Here is a 22,237-nt window from a genome sequence, read left to right as displayed (position 1 = left end):
TACAGTGTCAGTCATTTGCACACTCTTTCAGTTGGGAAAATTTGTTAGTTTAACAGTAGAAATAAAAAAGCAGAAAAACTACACGTTGTGTTCAGATAGATCTTAGTGCAAATGCAGTCCTTTTGTCAATTGAGATCTGAAAACTATAAAGGACCCTAGGAGGGAGGAGAAGTGGCTGAGAGCAAACTGTAACTCATATTAGCCCATAGGTTCCTTGGGGGCTCTGTGGCTAATCTTTGCAGAGGAATATTCTCGTGATTTTTCTTCTAAAGTAGAATGAAGCATTCAGCACTTGAGTAGACACAGAGGGATTAAACAAAAGTGGAATAGGACAACTCAGAATGAAGAGAAAGATAAAATCTCTAACGCCAGCTCTTTCATTATTTAGCATATTCTTTGACCGCTTTAAGTCAGGAGGTCTTTGGCACAGGATGCAAATGAGTAGCAGTGGGAGAATCTGAAGTTTCAAAAATCAAGCCTGCAATTCCTATTACTTCAAGTGGGGTGGTTTGCAAAAGAATAGAGCAGCATCTTAAAAATGCAACATAATAACCCAGAGTCATTTAATGAATTATGTGTGACCTGACTGTTGATTTATGATCAGCAAATAGGACTCAATAGTATTATGCAATATTTGAAACGCAGATATTAGGGATATTGCCAGTCAATGATGGAAAGTAATGAGTACATTTTGCACCTGTAAAACGTGAAAGCCCATAATACAGTAATATAATTGAACTTGTTCATTTAAATAAAATAACAAATTATAGCAAATCACGGTGAGGGAAAGAAAAGGCAGAGGCAATAGTGAAATTGATGAAAAGAACAGGGAAGAATTTAAATATCAGAAACAAAAACTGAGGTATCATTTGCTAATACCTAATACGGACAATAATGTACGACACGCATGAAAGAAAAAAAAGCAAATAGTTCCCCATGTAATCACACAGCACGAATCTTAGTTTGCTTCTTCTTATCACCAGTGGTGTCTCAGAGAAGGAAGAAAGTTCTTTAGAGGTACAGAGGGACCCTTTCAGTATATTCACCGTTGTTATACTGAAGGAGAAATAAAATGACCTAGTCTCTAACAAAGCACAACCTGATGTGATAATCTTCATTCTGGGTACAGCATGAGATATAGTTGAGAGAATCATCAGTTACAAAGAAAAAGCCTTATATAGGATAGGAGTCACACCATGAATTAACCGTGTGAGACTTTAAGTCACTAAATGTCTCTGCTCTTATTTGCCACCGTTGTAAAATGTACAGTATCAACCTCATACACAGGTGAAGATCAAATGAAATAATACATGGAAAGTGCTTAGAAAGGCATTCTCCAACCTATCAAACATTATGTGTTAGCTATGTCCATCACATAAAACCTGGTGGCATAAAGGTTAAGTGCTACAGCTGCTAACCAAGAGATCAGTTGTTCGAATGCACCAGGAGCTCCTCGAAAACTCTGTGGGACAATTCTACTCCAGCCTATAGGGTCACTATGAGTTGGGATCGACTTGATGGCAATGGGTTTGGTTTTCTGTTTTTTTTTTTTTTATGTCTATTACTGTAATTATTCTTCTATGCATCCTTTTAGAGCATGCAATTCAGACTATAAGTGGTGTTTTGTTTTTCTTAATAAAATTATGTTATTTTAGTGAAATATAACAAAGAAAACATGTTTAGTGAATTTTCACAAAATAAACACTCCCATAAAGCCACTCCCTGGAAATTTAATACCAGCAGTCAGAAGCCCCTACTGTTTCCTCCCCAGTTGTCACCATCCTCAAATGAACCGATTTTCTGCTTCCCATCACTATATATTAATTTTATTTTCATTGTTTATATAAATAACATTTGAATAAAAAGTAAACAAAAATTTACAAATTTGATAAAAAAATTATAAACTTACAAAAACAAGATTCTCATTATTTTTCAAGGAGAAGAAGCATAAAGAAAAACAACATGAAAAGTCATTATAATCAAATTACTGATAATCAGTGGTAAATAGAAAAATCAAAAACATCTAGAGGAAGAAAAAGATACCAGTACATATTGAGGAACAAATAAAAAATAACAGTAGACATTTTGATAAAACAAACAAATAAAAAAGCGATGGAAGGCTAAAGACAGTGAAATAGCATCTTTAAGCTGAAGAAAGAAAACAAACAAAATATCCCCAATGAACCTAAAATTCTAAGCCCAGCAAAATATCTTTCAAAACTGAAGACAAAAGAAAAAGTCTTTTGATAAACAATAGCTCAGAGAACTCATGGCCTGTACTACAGAAATTCTTAAGATGATACTTCAGACAGAAAATAATAATACTAGATGGAAATTTGAATCTACATAAAGAAATAAAGCATTCCAAGAATGGTAAATATATGGATAATTTCAAGTGCCTTTTCTTGTGTTTTAAATTCTACAACAGGTAATTGAGTATTTAAAGCAAACATAATAATGCTACTAATACACGCTATGATTTATAGCATATATAAATGTAAAAATTATGAGAAAATAGCAGAGACTAGGAGAATTGAAACGGAAATGTAATGTTGTAAGGTTCTTATACATGAAAAAATACAATATTATTTAAAGGTAGGCTCTTTTTTTTTTTTTTTTGCTTTGTTATGAGAGAAATAAAAACAGCTCAGAAAATTAAAGTCTTAATGATTCTTACCAAGTGCCAATAACTTTCTGTATGCTTGGCATAGGAAGAGGAGTTCGGGCCTTTTTCCTTTGTGAGAAGAACCCATGTGAAACTGAGAATTTCTGTTTCAGGTCAAAATGACATTCAGTACAAAATCTGGAGAGGGACTCTGATTTAATAATTGAAATCTATTGCCATTTCCTGGAATGCTTAAAGTTTTGTGTTTGAGAGAGCCTTTCTCATGGATGCTTTTGACTTAAAAGCACTGATAAGAAATATTGGAAAAGAGATGCTAAATTATTTTTTTAAAATGCTATAGAATTTGAATTCATGCCTACATTTATCTTTCCTTGGCTAATACGCAACATAAAATATTTGAAGAAATATTACAATTTTCCTTCTTTTTTCTTATATTAATGTAGTGATATTAACTTATTAATGCTGCCATAGTTTGCAAAGAGCTATTATTCTTTGTTATTGTCAATAAAAGTGAACCTCATGGTCCATCGAAATATATTAATGGTCATGAAAAGCCATTTAATTATCATATAATTATGAATTATATTTTTACTTTAGTTTGATGAAAGAATTACTGATTTTTTTTAATCTTTCACACAGTAAATATTTGAATAAAATATGTTAGTCATACTCTCAAATTAATTTTGTTAAAATATTGAGGGAAAGACTTTCCCTTTTTACCTTTATTGTACAGTAAAGCCACGAGAGAAAGATGTGTCAGTCTGCTTCCATAAAAGATTAGAGCCTTAGAAACCCTATGGGGCCGTTCTCTATGATTCAGACTGGGTTGGGTTACACAGTAAAGATGTATTCAGTCTATGCTAGGTTCCAAAGGAATGGCAAGGTGAATGTTACCCATTTTTAATATTTCAGTGGTTTGAATATTGACTTTTAAGCCAAATTTAAATGAAAAAATAGTTGTCTACATTTTATTTTTTCCTACCAAGATATCCAACAACCCCCTTGAAAGGGCTGGTTATATTATAACTAAGTAATGTGCCTCAAAGCCAGCCATTGACTGTTTAGTTGTTAATGAATAATATACTCTCACTTCTCTATACACCTACTATAAGAGCAGAAATTGTCTTACCATAATTCTGGGTAATATCACATCATATAGCTTCGTCAGGATACAACCCTAGAAGTATAGTTATCCCAATAATTGTAGTAGCATGTGTATGCCCTTAGAATGGGCCCAACCAAAGGTTTAAACACATATATAAATTATTCTAAATTAAGTAAATAATTACTATTTTTTTAAATTTATTAAATCTGTATAGGTTTATTTTACCTCTTGTTTGTCAGGTAACATTTTTTGACTTATTAACAAATAAATAATAGCATTATTCCTCTATTGCATACCACTGCAACAGCTGTGAAAATATTCTTACTACAATTATGCACAAAAAGTAATAGCTTGTATTCTGTGTCAGAACACAACCCCAGAAGTATGTCATCCCGACGGTTATTAGCATGCCTATTGACTGAGTTTGCAAATCTATGCTAAAGGAAAATTTTTTCTGTAATACTTCTTCCCTGAATCTATTTATTTAAACTGTTGAATTATTACCTCTCTGTGTATTGTTTATTTTAATGTCTTGTTGGAAGTGAACATGTTTCTACAAAGTGAATAAAACTTTATCACAAAGAGCATACTCACCCTCTACCCCTCCTCAAGAAAGAAAATGCTGCCATCAAGCCTCTTCCAACTTATAGCGACCTTATAGGAAAGAGTAGAACTGCCCCATAGACTTTCCAAAGAGTGGCTGGTGGATTTGAACTAATGGCCTTTTGGTTAGTAGCCGAGTTCTTAATTCACTGTGCCACCAGGGCTCCACAAAGAGCATATCAGGCTCCAGTTCAGAGATTTATTGATTTTTAATTCTCGCCTCTGTTATTCTTCCCATTTCTTACTCTAACACTCTGGAACCACTTCTCAAATAAACTGCCTGTGAACATGTCCTTGCCTCAGTCTCTGCTTGTAGTGAAACTAAACCACGATATTTAGTCCCAGAGGTGGTCTTAGAAAACAGCACTCTCAGGAGGAAGTTCTGGATCTGGATTGCTCACCAGTCAGATAACTGTTTTATAACTGGTGGGCAGTGGGATGTAATAATGCCTAACATGCATTAATAAGCAATGCTATGCAGGTGAACTGTGAACATGAAATTTTGGATGTATTCCATAGCTATAACAGTCTAATCTTGTGATGACAATGATTGTAAGGATTGCTGATTGGATAGCATTTATTAACAGTATAAGAAACCTTGAAGAAATGGCATGACAGGCTAATGATCAATGATATATATTCAAAACTTGCCAAAGTTTGTACTAAAAAAAAAGGTGAGTTTCACTGTATATAAATTACACCTCAATAAACCTGATTTAAAAGAAAAAACTTTAAAAAAAGCCAATAATATGCTTCTGCATGCATTGAAATGGCTAAAATTGAAAAGAATATCAATGAAAATAAAACATAAGAAATGTTAAAGAACCACCCAAACCCATACTTCTCTGTTGGGTATGTGAATGTACGTAACCACTTCAGAAACTGTTTCAGTAGTGTTTTTACAAACAGCCGAGCAATTTCATACACAGACATATACTCAGTACTAAGAAAAATGTACATCTACAAAAATATATGTTTTCATAGCAGATATATTCATAATAACTTCAAATTGGAAACAACCCGTATATAAATCAACCGGTAAAAGATGAACAAAATTGGGATATTAATACAATAAATATTAGTCAGCAATAAAAATAAGAAGGACTACTACATGAATAAATAAGCTATTTATATGAAACTCTTGAATGGGTAAAACTAATCTATATTAACAAAAAACTGTTAAGTGGATACTTGAGACTAGGTATAAATGTATTGGCTGCATATGTTCACGAGGGAAATTTAGAGAGAGATGATTTATGGCTATAAATCTTGATTAGATTGGGATTACATGGGTAATGTCAAAATTTATCAAACTGTTCACTCAAAATGGGTTCATTTTATTGTGTATTATTTACACTTCAAGAAATGGTTTTAAAAGAAAGAAATTTAAGAGATGTGTCTATTCCATTTCAACATACTAAACATATATGAAAACTAAAAATCAAAGTAATTTCAGATTAAATTACACTAAGAAATCAATTTCGCTTTTTGGTAACATAACAAAATAACATTCATGTTTTTGATTTGGACTATTTACTCATTTTACACAACTGCTAAAAAAAATTATGAACAAAGTAACGTAATATTTGGAATTTGTTTAAAGTAATTTAGGGATGATGGTACGTACATAGATAAAAAAAATGCATCGCCACGGAAAAGCCAATAGCCAATGCTATATTTAACGGAGAAAGATTGAGAACTTTCCTACGAAATTGAGAACCAGACAAGGGTGCCCACTCTCACCGCTTCTATTAAATATTGTATTAAAAGTCCTAGCCAGAGCAATAAGATAAGAAAAGAAAATTATCCAGATTGGAAAAGAAGTAAAATTATCTCTATTCAGGGATGACATAATCCTATATATAAAAAATCTTGAAGGGTCTGCAAGGATGCTTCTAGAGCTAATAAAGGAATTTAGAAAAGTTTCAGGGTACAAAGTCAGCAAACAAAAATCAGTTGTGTTTTTATACACCAGCAATGAGAAACCTGAAAGGGAAATTCGAAACCACCAACAGCTCTGCGGGAGAAACATGTGGCAATCTGCTTCCATAAAGATTTATAGCCTTGGAAACTCTATGGGGTCACTATGAGTCAGAATCAGCTCAGCAGTGGGTTTGGGTTTGGTTGTTTGGTTCTGACTCATAGCAACCCTATAGGACAGGATAAAACTTCCCCATAAGTTTTCCAAGGTTGCACTCTTTATGGAAACAGACTGCCATATCTTTCTTCCATGTAGTGTCTGATGGATCCAAACCACTGACTAGATTAAAAGCTGAGCACTTAACCACTGCATCACCAGGGCTCCTTAAGAGAATAAAATACTTAGGAATAAATTTAACTAGGTATATGAAAGACCTATACAATGAAAATTATAAAACACTGCTGAAAGAGATTAAACGAGAGTGAAATAAATAAATGTTCCATGTTCATGGATCAGAAGACTCAATACTGTTAAGATGTCAATACTAACCAAAGTGATCTATATATTCAATGCAATCCCTATCAAAATTCCAACAGCCTTTTTTACACAAATGAAAAAAAAAATCCTTAATTTTATATGGAATGGAAGGAGGCACCGAATAGCTGAAACAATGTTGAAGGAGGACAAAGTGGGAGGACTCACACTTCCTGATTTTAAAACATGTTATATGGCTACAATAATCAAAACAGCCTGGTACTGGTATAACAATAGACACATAGATAAATAAATACACACACACACACATATATAGAGAGATTTATATCAGGGAAATGGCTCATGCAGGTGTAGAGGCTGGCAAGTCCCAACTCCATGGGTCAGGCTTCATGCTGGAGGCTTCTCCTGATTCATGTAGCTGCAGGGGCTGGGGAACTCAAGATCAGGGAGACAGAAGGCAGGCTGCAGGTTCACAGGCTGGAGGGGCTGGCAAATCCAAGATCAGCCAGTAAGACCATAGGCTGCTGGCTCAGTTTCCAAGAGGTGGAGGTCAGATGATGATGAGCCAAATGTAGGATCCAGAGCAGAGCAAAAGCCAGCAAGCTTTGCCAGAGAGTCCATATATATATTGGAGGCTGACTACATTCCCAAGGAAACTCCCTTTCAACTGACTGGCTGCTCGTAGCAGATCTCATCATGAAGATGATTACATTATATCAGATCTCATCATGAAAGTGATTACATCACTACATAGTTGCCAAATGACTGAGAAAAATGGCCCAGTCAAATTGAGACACAACCTTAACCATCACAGTTGGTGAGGATGTGAGGAAATTGGAACTCTTATTCGTTGCTAGTGGGAATGCAAAATGGTACAGCCATTTTGGAAAACAGTGTGGCAGTTCCACAAAAAAATAAAAATAGAACTACAATATGACCCAGCAATTTCATTCCTGGGTATATACCCAAAAGACATAAATGCAGAGACCCAAACAGATACTAGTATATAAATGTTTATTGCAGCACTATTCACAATAGCCAAATACCCATCAGTGGATGAATGGATAAACAAAATGTGGTAAATACATACAATGGAATGCACAGTGGTTAAGTGATCAGCTGCTAACCAAAAGGTCAGCTGTTCAAATCCACCAGCAGCTCCTTGGAAACAGTATGAAGCAGTTCTACTCTGTTCTATGGGGTTGCTATGCGTTAGAATTGACTTGACAGCAACGGGTTTGATTTTTTGGCATAGTAGCAGAAAAGAAATCTTTATCCAAACCAAAAAAACCAAACCCAGTGCCGTTGACTTGATTCCGACTCAGTGAAATCTTTATACGTGCTACAAAATGCATGATGCTTAAAGACATGTTGAATGTGATAAGGCATCACCAAGGGACAAATATTGTATGACATCACTTATATAAAGACAAAAGTAGGCAAATGTAAAGAGACCAAACTTTATTAGTGGTTACCAGGGGCAGAAGCGAGAGGGAAAAGGGTTTTATTATTTGTGGAATATTGAGTTTAGTTTTACAGTGATGGTAAAATCACATTGTTTAAGAGTAGGGTTGCACAACCCATTAATGTAATTGCTGCCAATATGTTGTATACCCGTAAGAAGTTGAAGCAAAAAGTTGTGTAATACATTTACAGTGACAAAAAAGAGTAGTTGCTAAGGCTGATTATGCACAACCAAAAACCTCAAGGGATTAGATTCCTTTGTTTAGAGATTTAAGGTCGTGGTTTCATGGGACTTCCCAGTTAATTGACCTAAAATGTTTTTAGTGCTTCTGTTATAACTCCTAGTTCATTGTGTAGTGCCTGGGGATGAAAAACCTTGCAAGTGGCCACCCAAGGCACAATTGGCCCGTTTTCATCTGAAGAAACAGAGGAAGAAGGAGAGTTAGGACTAGGAGGAGGGTATGGAATATGTGACTAATTGCCTCCATGAACAACTCCTTCTTTTGCCATGAGACCAGAACTGGATGGTGCCTGGCTACCATTGCTGAACATTCTGATCAAAGATTCTATGGAAGAATACCTATCAAAAGGGGGGAAATGTAGAATAGAATGTTGAATTCTCATGGACTCCTGACTTCCAAGAGCCATGGAGACTGGATAAATCCCTGAAACTTTCCCTGAGATAATCTTTAAAATTAAAACCAAAAAATATCCCCTGAAGGTTTCTTAAATCCAAAAAATTGTTTCGCTTAACTAGTAAAAAATGTCTGCCTTGATCATTAAGCTCTTTTAAGAACCGCCTGTATGGGATCAAAGTGTTAACAACAACTTGAAAGATTAGATAGAAACCTTAGAGTTAGTGAGTTTATGTTAGAGGAACAACTCAGAAAACGAGGGTGAGAAAGGTTGCACAACTCAAAGAATGTAATCGATATCACTGAATTGTACATATAGAAATGGTTGAATTGGTGTCCGTTTTGCTGTGTATATTCTCAACAATAACATCAAAATAAAATTTTAAAAAATAAGTGAATAAATTACAAAAAAGAATAGAGAATTTGGACTGGATAGACAGAGAAAGCATTATTTAAGCTGAGTCTTTAAGATGAGGAGGAATGACTAGGAAACAAGGATATTTAAACCAACTGAAAATGTACATGAAACTGAAGCATTGGGAATCAAGATATTGTCAATAACTAAAAATAATGGTATGTTTGATCAACAAAATAAATAGTCATAGTATTCACTAAAACAAATATCCATAAATCCATCCTGATATTACATAAATGATTGAATGAATATAAAAAATGGAAGAAAAGGACAAAGCTTCCCTATAGAAGTATTCCAAATAATAAATACAGAAGGAATGAGGGTAATTGAAAATGACAGTTAAAACATTGAAGAGGAGGGCAGTTCCACACAATAAAGAATTGCCTTTCATTAGACACTACTATTAATATATTATTGAATATCCGAGTAATTGATAAGACATTGTTTATATATTTATGACCCCAAAATATCCCATTTTACATGCTAACCCAAGTTGGCATGGTTTTAAGGGTAAGCCATTTTTTATTCTCTGCAAAAAAGCAACTTCTACTGAGTCAGTCTCAGTTGCCTAGAATTACAAGTATCCACTTTTCCTCAGGTACAGGCATGCCTAAGGCCAGTGGTGTGCTAAATTTCATTTGTACTGGTTCCCAAGAATCAGTCACATTCAGTGATATTAAGTAGATAGCTTGAAACTAGCCATTTTAGGGTACCTACACCATAGAGATTGGAAACTATTACAAATGATAATATTCCATCTTTTTATCTATCTATCAAAAAAAAACCTTTTTTTTTTTTTTTATCTGTCTGTCTATTTTTTTTATCTCTTACTGGAGAGCCAGATTTTAAACCTTTTCCAGAACAATAATAATCAAGGCTAATAATAAAATCCAGCCAAATGGCTTTCTTGGTCATACTTTTTCTAATCCCTTTAAATATTACGTCTTCTTTGGCAAGGAAAAGCAAGCCCTATATAAAGAGAAAAAAAAGGGCAATAGAGAATTACTATGCACTCCTCTAATAAATAGGAATTCACTAACTAGATAGTAGACAAGAATCATCTTAGGTGAAGGGAAGGACAACACACAATACAGGGGAAGTCAGCACACCTGGACTAAACCAAAACTAAAAAGTTTCCTGAACAAAACCAAACACTTTAAGGGACAGAGTAGCTGGGGCTGGGTTCTGGGGACCATGGTTTTGGGGAACATCTAGGTCAAATGGCATAACAAAGTTTATTAAGAAAATATTCTACTTCTCACTTTGGTGAGTGACACCTAGGGCCTTAAAAACTTTCGAGTGCCCATTTAAGATACATCGATTGGTTCCAACCCACTTGGAGTAAGGGAGAACGAAGACCACCAAAGACACACGAAAATATTAGCCCAAGAGACAATAGGTCCATATAAACCAGAGACTCCATCAGCCTGAAACCAGAAGAACTAGATGTTGCCTGGCTATCACCAATGATAGGGAACACAACAGAGCACCCCTGACAGAGCGGGAGAAAAATGTGGAGCAGAACTCGAATGTACATAAAAAGACCAGGCTTAAGCGTCTGACTGAGACTAGAGGAACCCTTGAAGCCCTGACCCCTGCACACTATGTTAACTCAGAACTAAAACCATTCCGGAAGATCACTCTTCAGACAAAGATTAGACTGGACTGTAAAACATAAAATAATACTCGTGCAGATACAGGAGATCAAAGGGGCAGCTCCTGTCTGGAGGCAGGATGAGAAGGCAGGAAGGGACAGGAGCTGGTTGGATAGACATGGGAAACCCAGGATGGAAAAGGGGGGCATGCCGTCACATTGCAGAGATTGCAACTAGTGCCACATGACAACATGCGTATAAAATTTTGTATGAGAAATTAACTTGAACTGTAAACTTTCATCTAAAGTACAACAAAAAAATATTGGTTTGGGCTTGAGAATTAACCTAAAGGGTGATGATTTGAACCCACCCAGTGGTACTATGTCAGAAAGGCCTGGTGATCTTCTTCCATCAAGATTACAGCCAAGAAACACCTACGTAGCAGTTCTACAGTTCTGCTGCCTAACACATGGGGTTGCCATGAGTCAGAATCAATTCAATAATAATGCATCCTCTAATAAATGAGACCCTTCCACCTCAGTAACATCGGTGCACTGCCTTTTGGGCTTTAATGTATCCACATTTAGCTCTCTCTTCGAGTGAGTGTAGTGAATGGGCAGGCAAACAGGCAAAAATGGTGGGCTGTCGATAGAAGCTAAATCTGCCTGTGTTTGACTCCTGAGGTGACTGATCAATGACTCATCAACACAATCTCAATATATTTTAAAGAGATTCTGTGTGTTTTATGCAGGTGTCCCCAGAGCTGAAAAGGTCTAGGGGACCAAAAGAATAGGAAAGATGTAATAACATTTATAAAGAAATGGCTTTACTTATCAAACCTATCATTGTTTCTGAACTGAAAATGCCCTTGGTCCAACCCTTACGTTTGCCACGGAGCCACATAGCTCCTAGAAGAATGCTTTTAAAATTGTTCTCTCTCACTGCCACAGTGGTTGGTGTAAGTAGCTTATGAGTTTAATAACGCCACATTACTTAAAGTAGAAATGTTTCTTTTCCTTTTAAAATAGCAAGAAAAATATATCTTAAATGCATGGAAGAGTTATCAGAGCTCCCTTCTGAGAGTTTCTCATGCTGAATCCGAATATGTCATCTGCGAACAATGATTTCTCTAAGCTGCTATAGTGCCTCTGTCTTAGGAATGCAGTGAGCTTCTCGGTAAAGCAATTTGTTTTAGCGGTGCAGCACAGATTTGTAGCAGCATAATTCAGACTGACTTCTCCAAATAATGCTTCCTCTGACAACACTTGTAAAGTGCCAAGATATCTTGGAAAAGTACAGAATTGTCTTGCGATATTACATCCGCCAACAGAATTCAAGAGCCTGTTGCAAAACTGACAAAATAGAACCTGAATTGTAATGTGATAGAGTAAAACAGCTGATAGATTGCACTCTGCACCAAAAGTTGCTAACTCAATGCTCAGGGGAGAAACCAGAGGGCTGGAGCAACAGTAAGGGAGAAGTCCCAACTCCATAGAAAAAAACCTGATCGGAATATGGGTAAGTAGTAGCATTTTCTAACTTGTTTACATACATAATAGCACTTTTTTAAAACTTCAAAAGTGGCACCAAATGTTGGAAAAAGCCTCTGTATTGCCGGTTGAAACATTGGAAATGCTTTGTAAATTGTTTCTCATTTGTTTAATATGTTGCCTAGTGCTATTTTAAGCTTAAAGCAAAAGAGAAGTGTTTTTTGGCCTGTGAATACTTAAACATCAAGCTTACTGTTTTTGTTAAAGCCTACACAGAATTTATATTATGATTTTAAAATCTTATGCTTCCTTTTGTAACAAAAATTTATCTCATGGTTAAGAATCCTCATTATATAAGGTGTTAACAATTACAGAGTCTTTAAAAAGACATTTGAGATTTTTTTTTTTTCACAGTGTGATTGGAGATGGTTGCATTTTTGGATAATTGAGAGAAAAATACATATTCTCATGAGAAGAGACATCATATATAAATACTTTTGCCCTTTAAAAAAGAAAAAAAAATTTTTTTTTTTTTTTTTTTTTTTGCCCTTTAGCTAACTTATATTTACAACAATCCATCAATCCACTTTACATTTAAAGGTTTAACTTTACTCAGTAGTGCTATTTATTTAGTTATTATTGACAAGTATTTTACTGCTGTGCAACTGAAAATGCTTCGGTTTGCTGATGTAGACATGCTTTAAGACGGCTGTGTCTTTAGTTGCTAAAAATAATGCTAGGCACATAGTAGACCTCTAATATTGCTGACTGAGTCACTGATTGGATGCCTAAATCAGGACGTGGAAAAGAATTAAGGTGAATTGTGAATGCTTGGAGATTATTTTATGTTGTAGAACAGGCTAGTGACCTTTGAAGCTACCTTTTTCAGCTGTATTTCTTTAATTTATGGAATTTAACGGCAGTGGTCAATATCTACTTTTACAAGTTAAAGAAATTCAAATGACAATGTGGTTGACAATTACTCTTTTACTTTCATCTAAAAGTTTTATCCTTTCACTCCACATGCCCCCAAATCAGAACCATCTTAAAAATCAGCCTATCTACACATGGTGTACATAGTGACCCTATGTACAACAGAAGGAAACACTGCCCAGGCCTGCACCATCCTCACAGTTGTTGTCATGCTTGAGCACATTGTTGCAGCAACTGTGTCAATTCATCTGGTTGAGGGTCTTCTTTTTTGCTGACCGTCTATTTACCAAGCGTGATACCCTTCTCCAGGGACTTGTCCCTTCTGATAACATGCCTATAGAATGCGAGATGAAGTCTCACCATCCTTGTTTCTAAGGAGTATTCTGGTTGTACTTCTTCCAAGAAAAATTTGTTTGTTCTTCTGGCAGTTCATGGTATGTTTGATATTCTTCACCAACACCGCAATTCAGAAGCATCAGTTCTTCGGTCTTCCTCATTCACTGTCCAGAATTTGCATGCCTATGAAGTGATTGAAAATACCATGCCTTAGGTCAAGCACACCTTAGTCTTCAAGGTGATATCTTTGCTTTTCAACACTTGAAAGAGATCCTTTTCAGTAAATTTGCGTAGTGCAACGCGTCTTTTGATTTCTTGACTGCTGCTTCCGTGGCTGTTGATTGTAGATCCAAGTAAAATGAAATCCTTGACAACTTCGAGCTTTTCTCCATATATCATGATGTTGCATACAAGTACAGCTGTGAGGGTTTTTGTTTTCTTTATGTAAGGGTGTAATCCATACTTTGGGTGGTAGTCTTCGATATTCATCAATAAATGCTTCAAGTCCTCTTCATTTTCAGCAAGTAAGGTTGTGTCATCTGCATATCACAGATTGTTATTGAGTTTTCCTCCAGTCCTGATGCTTCATTCTTCTTCATATAGTCCAGCCTCTTGGACTATTTGCTCAGCATGCAGATTAAATAAGTATGGTAAAAGGATACAACACTGATGCACACCTTTCCTGATTTTAAGCCTTGTTCTGTTTGAATGACTGCCTCTTAGTCTGTGTACAGATTTCTTATAAGCACAATGAAGTGTTTTGGAATTCCCATTCTTCTCAGTGTTATCCATAATTTATTATGATCTACACAGTTGCATACCTTTGCATAGTCAATAAAACACAGGTAAACATCTTTCTGGTGTTCTCTGCTTTTAGCCAGGATCCATCTGACATCAGCAATGATATTCCTTGTTAAAGTCCTTTTCTAAATCTGGCTTGAATTTCTGGCAGTTCCCTTGTTGATGTACTGCTGCAACCACTTTTAAATGATCTTCAGCAAAATTTTACTTGTGTGTTATATTAATAGTATTGTTCGATAATTTCCACAGTCTTACGGATCGCATTTCTTTGGAATGAGCATAAATATGGGTCTCTTCCAGTCAGTTGTCCAGGTAGCTGTCTTCCAAATTTCTTGGCATAGACAAGAGAGCACCTCCAGTGCTGCGTTCATTGTTGAAACATCTCAATTGGTATTCCATCAAGTCCTGGAGTGTTGTTTTTTGTCAGTGCCTTCAGTACAGCTTGGACTTCTTCCTTCAGTACCATCATTTCTTGATCATATGCTACTTCCTGCAATGATTTGGTACAGTGACTCTGTGTATTCCTTCCATCTTCTTTTGAAGCTTTCTGCATTTTTTAAACATTTACCACATAGACTCCTTCACTATTGCAACTTGAGGCTTCAATTTTCTCTTCAGTTCTTTCACCTTGAGAAATGTCAAGAGTGTTCTTTCCTTCCAGCTTTTATACTCTAGGTCTTTGCACGTTTCATTATAATACTTTTCTTGTCTCCTCAAGCCACCCTTTGAAATCTTCTGGTCAGCTCTTTTATTTAATCATTTCTTTCTTTCACTTTAGCTACTTGGCATTCAAGACCAAGTTTCAGAGTGCCTTCTGGTATCCGTTTGGGTCTTTTGTTTCTTTGTCTTTTTAATGAGCTCTTGCTTTCTTCGTGTATGCTGTCCTTAATGTCATTCCACAACTCATCTGGTCATTAGTGTTCAATGTGTCAAATCTATTCTTGAGATGGTCTCTAAGTTCAGGTGGAATATACTCAGGATCATACTCTGGCTTTCATGAACTTGCTGTAATTTATTAAGCTTCAGCTTGAACTTGCATATAATAATTGATGGTCTGTTCTGCACTCGGCCCCTGGCCTTGTTCTGACTGATGATATTGAGCTTTTCCATCTTTTTCCCCAGATGCATTCAATCTGATTCCTCTGTATTCCATCTGGTGAGGTCCATGTGTATAGTTGCCATTTATGTTGTTGGAAAAAGGTATTTGCAATTTAAGAAGTCATTGATCATGCAAAATTCTATCATGGGATCCCTGGTGTCCTTGCTATCACCAAGGCCATATTTTCCAACTACCAATCCTTCTTCTTTGTTTCCAGTTTTTACATTCCAATCACCAGTAATTATCAATGCATCTTGACTGCACGTTTGATGAATTTCAGACTGCAGAATTTGGTAATAATGTTCAATTTTTTCATCTTTGGCCTTAGTAGTTTCTGCATAAATTTGAATAATAGTCATTTTAACTGGCCTTTCTTGCAGGTGTTATGGATATTATCTTATGACTGACAGCATTGTACTTCAGGATAGATCTTGATATATTCTTTTTGACAATGAATGCTATGCCATTCCTCTTCAATTTGTCATTCCCAGCATAGTAGACTGTATAATTGTCTGGTTCAAAATTGCCAATATGAGGACATTTATTTAAGCTCAGTAATGCCTAAGATATTGATCTTTATGTGTTCCATTTCATGTTTGATGACTTCCAATTTTCCTAGATTCATACTTCATACATTTCATCTTCTGAATATTTATGGATGTTTGCAGCTGTTTCTTCTCATTTTGAGTCGTGCCACATCAGCAAATGAAGGTTCCGAAAACTTGACTCCATCCATGTTATTAAGGTCGACACTGCTTTGAAGAGGCAGCTCTTCCCCAGTCGTCTTTTGAGTGCTTTCCAACGTGAGGGGCTCATCTTCCAGCACTACATCAGACAATGTTCTGCTGCTACTCATAAGGCTTTCACTGGCTAATTTTTTCAGAAGTAGACCCCCAGGTCCTTTTTCTTAGTCTGGAAGCTCAGCTGAAACCGGTCCACCATGCATGACCCTGCTGGCATTTGAAATGCTTGTGGCATAGCTTCCAGCATCACAGCAAGAGGAGAGCCACCACAGTACAACAAATTGACAGATGCATGGGCATCTATACATAGTTGTATATTGTTTATTATAATTTCTATATCACTTTTTACTTAAGACATATGACCTTTATTTTGAAGAATGGATGCTGAGGAAACTTTATTTCCTATCAAGAGTGTTTCTCTCATGGGAGAAAGGAGTCTCTTAATCCAAGGAAGAAAAAAACAAAATTTTGCTGCTTTAAAGAGAAAATTGAATACTCTTATTTCTGTAATTTTAGCTTGAGGAATAAAAACTTGCTATGTTTTCTAGTAATACACAAATATTTGTCTCATGATATAAAAGGAAAAAAACATAGGAGAAAAATAGGAGGGATATAGTGAATAACAACAAAAAAGTAAGAGAGTTATAAACAAGTGAAACAGTGAAAGACATGTCATCTGATATGATTATTACGCAGGTATTTTTATTTCAATTGGAGACATAAATGGGATTGAGACTTTCCTATAATTGTCTACTGAATTGGGTGAAACTAAGTTAAGTGTTGTTTTATCAACTGCAATTTACCTTCTCCTGAGTTAGAGTTAAATCCATAGTCATAAAGGACAGTCTAGGTATGTAACATTTTCTTTGATTGGGACTGATATACGTAATAAACAGCAAGCAGAAATTTTACTGAATTTAACAGTCTGCCCCTGAGCCTATTCACAAAACTACCTGTTGCTTTCTGTTTGGCCATTTCATTTATACAAATGGGAGGGTTTATTACTGTTGTGATGGGTTTGCTTCCTATTTTTTTTTCTTCTATTTTGGATCTTAGAGTCCATCGGTACTTTCAAAGACTGTGCATGTAGTTAGAAACTCTGCAACATTATAAACAATTTCTGATATGTACGGAATAAAGCCCTATGATAAAAAATATTATAAGTAGTTTTGGTATTAACTTTTTGGTTAAATTATAAAAATACCAGTGTCTTCTTAAAGTAGTCTGATTTTCTAAGGTGTTGTACTGAGAAACTGGACAGTTATTTGATTTTTTTTCCTCCAAATGTCAACTTTATTGGAAACTGTGTAAAACTTCATAGACTTACTTGATAACTGTTTTAATGCATGGTCACATAATTCAATACATATTGAATTTTACCTGTGGTATGTTAGTTATTGATAGATGTTGCACAGTATGGGGTTAATCTCAGTTGGTCTCAGTTGACCACAAGCTTATCTCCAGGACCGCTTGAAACAAGATGGTGACCCTTAGCCAAGGCTATGGAATATATTAACTGGAGATAAATGATGCACCGTAACCAGAAAATTATGGTTGTTTTTGAGGAAGGATATATTAGCCCATTAGCACTGTTTGATAATAATAACTGGATTATATTGTGCACCTGGTTATGGTGGAGTAGTGGGTTTTAACGGTTAAGACTGGTCAGGTAGCTGCTTGGCCTGGTCACTACAAAAAAAAAACAAAAAAACCTGTTGCCATCGAGTTGATTCCGACTCATGGCGACCCTGTAGGACAGAGTAGAACTGCCCCATAGAGTTTCCAAAGAGCCCCTGGTAGATTTGAACTGCCAACTTTTGGTTAGATTAGACAAAGTGAGCCAATTTGGGATTAGATGATTAGCTGATACTGAGGTGCTTCTCACACATAAGGAAGGTGGTTCAAGACATGGAAACAAAATATGTCCTGGACGATTCAGTACTTGGAGGAGAAAGAAGCCTGTGCCTAAGATCTCCGGACTCATTTTTTTTCAAACGCATATATTTTCCTTGCTATTGTTGTGTTGTTTCCTTCACCTGTAATAAAGCTGTTCTGTAACAAACTGTTTGAATCCTGTGAGTCATTTAGGCAGGTGAACATTTAAAGAAATTACCACATCATAAATGCAGTGTAAACAAGGAAGCCCAGTAGATAGCAAATACATGCATACATACATACATACATGTAGCATCAGACTAGAAAAGCAGATTGATGATATGATTAAAGACACTAACTAGTGTGGATTGGTTTATGGCACTTCAAAACATGTGGATATTAACAGAGGTGTATAAACTGAAGAAAAGAAATTAATTTACGCAAGGAAAAAGGTGTTATTTGCAGCGTTATGCTAGAAGCCTGGAAAGGAAACTCTTGCCTGAATTTCTGACAATGTAGTATAAACGCAATTAACTGGAAAACTTCTTTTCTGGAATAAAACTAAGAGCTGTTAGAGGCTAACAGTGGGCTTTCTAGAGGCACTGTAGTGAAACAACTTTGGGTATAGAGGTTGGGGTGCCTAAGAACTAATTGGCCTTTTAGAAATCCTTCCAGCTATTCCTCTGCAGATCTTTTAAAACTAATTAATACTTTACATCTTTATCTGTTATTACATTTTCTTAATACCAAGGACTACATATGTTAAAATTGATAGCAATGTGTTATTTAGTGAATAATATTTCCATATGCAATTAAATTTAGATAATTGATTCTGTTTTCATTATAGAATTATGAGAATATAACATTTCCACTCTCAACACTTATTGAGGAAATCAGCGTGAAGAAGATCATGCTTCTACTGAATGGGGTAAAGAGAGACCACCTGGTTTATTCTGCCCAAATTTAGTTAGTTCTTTTCGTGTGTCTTCTATTAATGCTGTTTCTCATGTTGCAAGATTTCCCATTTGAGAACAAGCTGTCTGTAGTACAGTTCAGTCACGACTAAGTATGCTTCAAGAACTACTTATCTGGGCCTACTTAGAATCTACTCAATTACAAAAACAACTAAAGAATCTACTGGAAGAAAAAATCTGTACTAAAGAGAAAAGAGTCAAAATAAGCTCGAGTAGCCAATCACTGCATGGAGAAGTTTTTTGTTTTTTTTTTTTTAACTCTTCAGTGGAAATATTACTCAGATTGACCTCACCTCAGGATCTGAGATGGAGGAAATTGGAAGGTCCCTGGTAGTGTAGTGCTTAATAACTCATCTGCTAACCGAAAGATCAGCCAGTTCAAATCCGTAAGTCACTCCTTGGAAACCCTATGTGGCAGTTCTACTCTGTCCTACAGAGTTGGTATGAGTCAAAATTGAGCTGTGGGCAGTGGGCTGGGTTTTTTTAGAGAGAAGGTAGTAGAGAGGACTAAGGTGTGCCTGACCCAAGTCATGGTATTTTCAATTGCCTCATATGAGTGCAAAAGCTGCACAATGAGTAGGGAAGTCTGAAGAAGAATTGGTGCCTTTAAATTATGGTGTTGGTGAAGAATATTGAATATGCCATGGACTGCTAGAAGAATGGACAAATCTGTCTTGGAAGAAGTACAGCCAGAGTGCTCATTGGAAACAAGGATGGCAGCACTTGGTCTCATGTACTTTGTACATGTTATCAGATATCTTGCTTGGTAGAGTGTCAGCAAAAGAGAGGATGATCCTCAATGAGATGGATTGACACAGTGGCTACAATAATGGGCTAGAGCATAGCAATGATTTGAGAGGTTTGTGCAGGGCCAGGCAGTGTTTTGTTCAGTTGTATACAGGGTCACTATAAGTCAGAGCTGACCCGGCAGCATTTAGAACAACAACAGAAACAAAGAAGGTTTAGTATTTTTTTAGTAATTAAAACAAAACAAACAAAAAAATACTTGTTTTTGCACAAAGCTTACCTGATTTTTTGGAAGCATTATAGAACGATACTTTAGAATCAATAGCAATGTTTGCCATTTACCAAGATAACTCCAAACTAAGTCTTTAGCAGGATAACTTCTGTATTCCAAAGACAATCCAATCATAAAAGCATAACAGAAAAAATAGGCAAATTTACTAGATCACACACCTAGTAAATTGCAGATATCATTACTTTCTTTTACTAGAGGTAGAGAAGTTATGGAAAATTTGGGAGAAGAAAGATAAAGTTTCCACTTCAGTCAAGTAGCTTCAGTTTGGCACTGGGGCATTGCAACTCTGGTCCTCAAAAAAGGGTTTCATAGTCATGGAGGCCCGTGATTTCTTTGTCCCAGTTTCATTGGGAGGTGTCATAGTTTCCTTGAGCAAAAGCCCTACTCTATAAAGGTGCCAAAAGCTTGGGCAACAGGAAACAGTGGAAGCTGCTGAAAGTCATGCAACTAAGGCCAAGTGCTGAAGCCATGTGACCTGGGAGAGACATCAGGACTATGATCTGTAATAGCTTGTGGTGGGGCACTCCGATTCAACAGCAGTGATACTGTAATGATTTGCTTAGGAGCATCTGAAAAAAACAGAAACATTTTGAGGAAAACGTAAAAGGACCCAAATAGAGTTTCCACGGTATATCGGTAAGTCCAATGAACCTTATTATCATAAAAGTAATAGTAACTATACACTCAGATTAACTGGTACCTTGTAAAATCCCCCAGCTTTCAGGCAAAGTTCCAAAAATGGTTTATATGCAATTTCTTCAGTTCTACTTCCATCTAAACCAACCAAGCCCACTGCCATTGAGTCAATTCCGACTCATAGTGACTGTACAGGACAGGGTAGAACTGTCCCATAGAGTTTCCAAGGAGTGCCTAGTAGATTTGAATTTCCAACATTTGGTTAGCAGCCGGAGCTCTTAACCACTACGCAACCAGGGTTTCCACTTCCATCTAGACAGTGGGAATTTAAGCAGTGGACAGGACAGTAGCATATAGCAATACAGACGAAAGATGTTTTCTGGAAAATAGTCTTCTAACCCACACTTACTGCTGACTGAATATGAAGCTTGCCACTAGAGACAGGAACATCTGAAATTAATATCATAAAGCTGCATGAAAATGGCCATGTTACCTAACATCTTTGTGACTCAGTTTGCTCAAATGTACCTGTTTTAGATTGTTAATATATGTAAGGGTTAATCAATGTCACCATAAAAACCAGAGCAAACCCATTGCCATAGAGTGAATTCCGACTCATAGCAATCTTATAGGACAGATAGAACTGCCCCACAGGGTTTCCAAGGAGAGGCTGATGGATTTGAACTGTTGACCTTTTGGTTAGCAGCCGAGCTCTTAAACCACTGTGCCACCAGTGCCCTATACAATACCCATTTTATCTCACCTGTTTAATTATGGGGTGTGTGTGTGTGTGTGTGTGTGTGGTAGTAGAATATGTTAACCACAATTGGGGCATTTTTTTCCTTTTTTTTTTTTTGCTACTCAATTGCATAGACTATTTTAAGTGAAATGGAAGAACTTATTTTTCTTCCAATATTCTCCTAGGTTCCATTTTACATTTGTATTATAGGGTATAAACACATTGTCTATTTATGTTCTAATATTATCTGCTTGGTTTTTACTATTCTCCTCACTCTCTGAGAAGCAAGAATGCCCACAGAAAGCAGAGGTTCTCCTGTTCCATAAATCTTACCTTGGTAAGCTCCCTATATTGGAAATGCCCACCCCAGTCTAGAACTGTGTTATTGTTTGCTGTTTGATTAATACTGAAAATTAATAGGAGACCCGTAAAAACCCATTGCTGTTGAGTTGATTCCGACTCATAGTGACCCTATAGGACAGACAAGAACTGCCCCATAGGGTTTCCAAGGAGAACCTGGTGAATTTGAACTGCCAGCCTTTTGGTTAGCAGGTGTAGTGCTTAACCACTACGCCACCAGGGTTTCCTAATAGGAGGCAGCTCCTTGAATTCTCAGATTTAGTTGCCTCCAATTTAGCTTTATTCAGAAGTAAAAATGGTTTTCATTTGCCATTCTTAATTTTTTTCTTAATTTTGGACAGAGAAATGGGGTA

Source organism: Elephas maximus, chromosome 15 (genome assembly GCF_024166365.1).
Source record: "Elephas maximus indicus isolate mEleMax1 chromosome 15, mEleMax1 primary haplotype, whole genome shotgun sequence".
Classification (NCBI taxonomy): domain Eukaryota; kingdom Metazoa; phylum Chordata; class Mammalia; order Proboscidea; family Elephantidae; genus Elephas; species Elephas maximus.
This window is presented reverse-complemented; position numbering follows the sequence as displayed.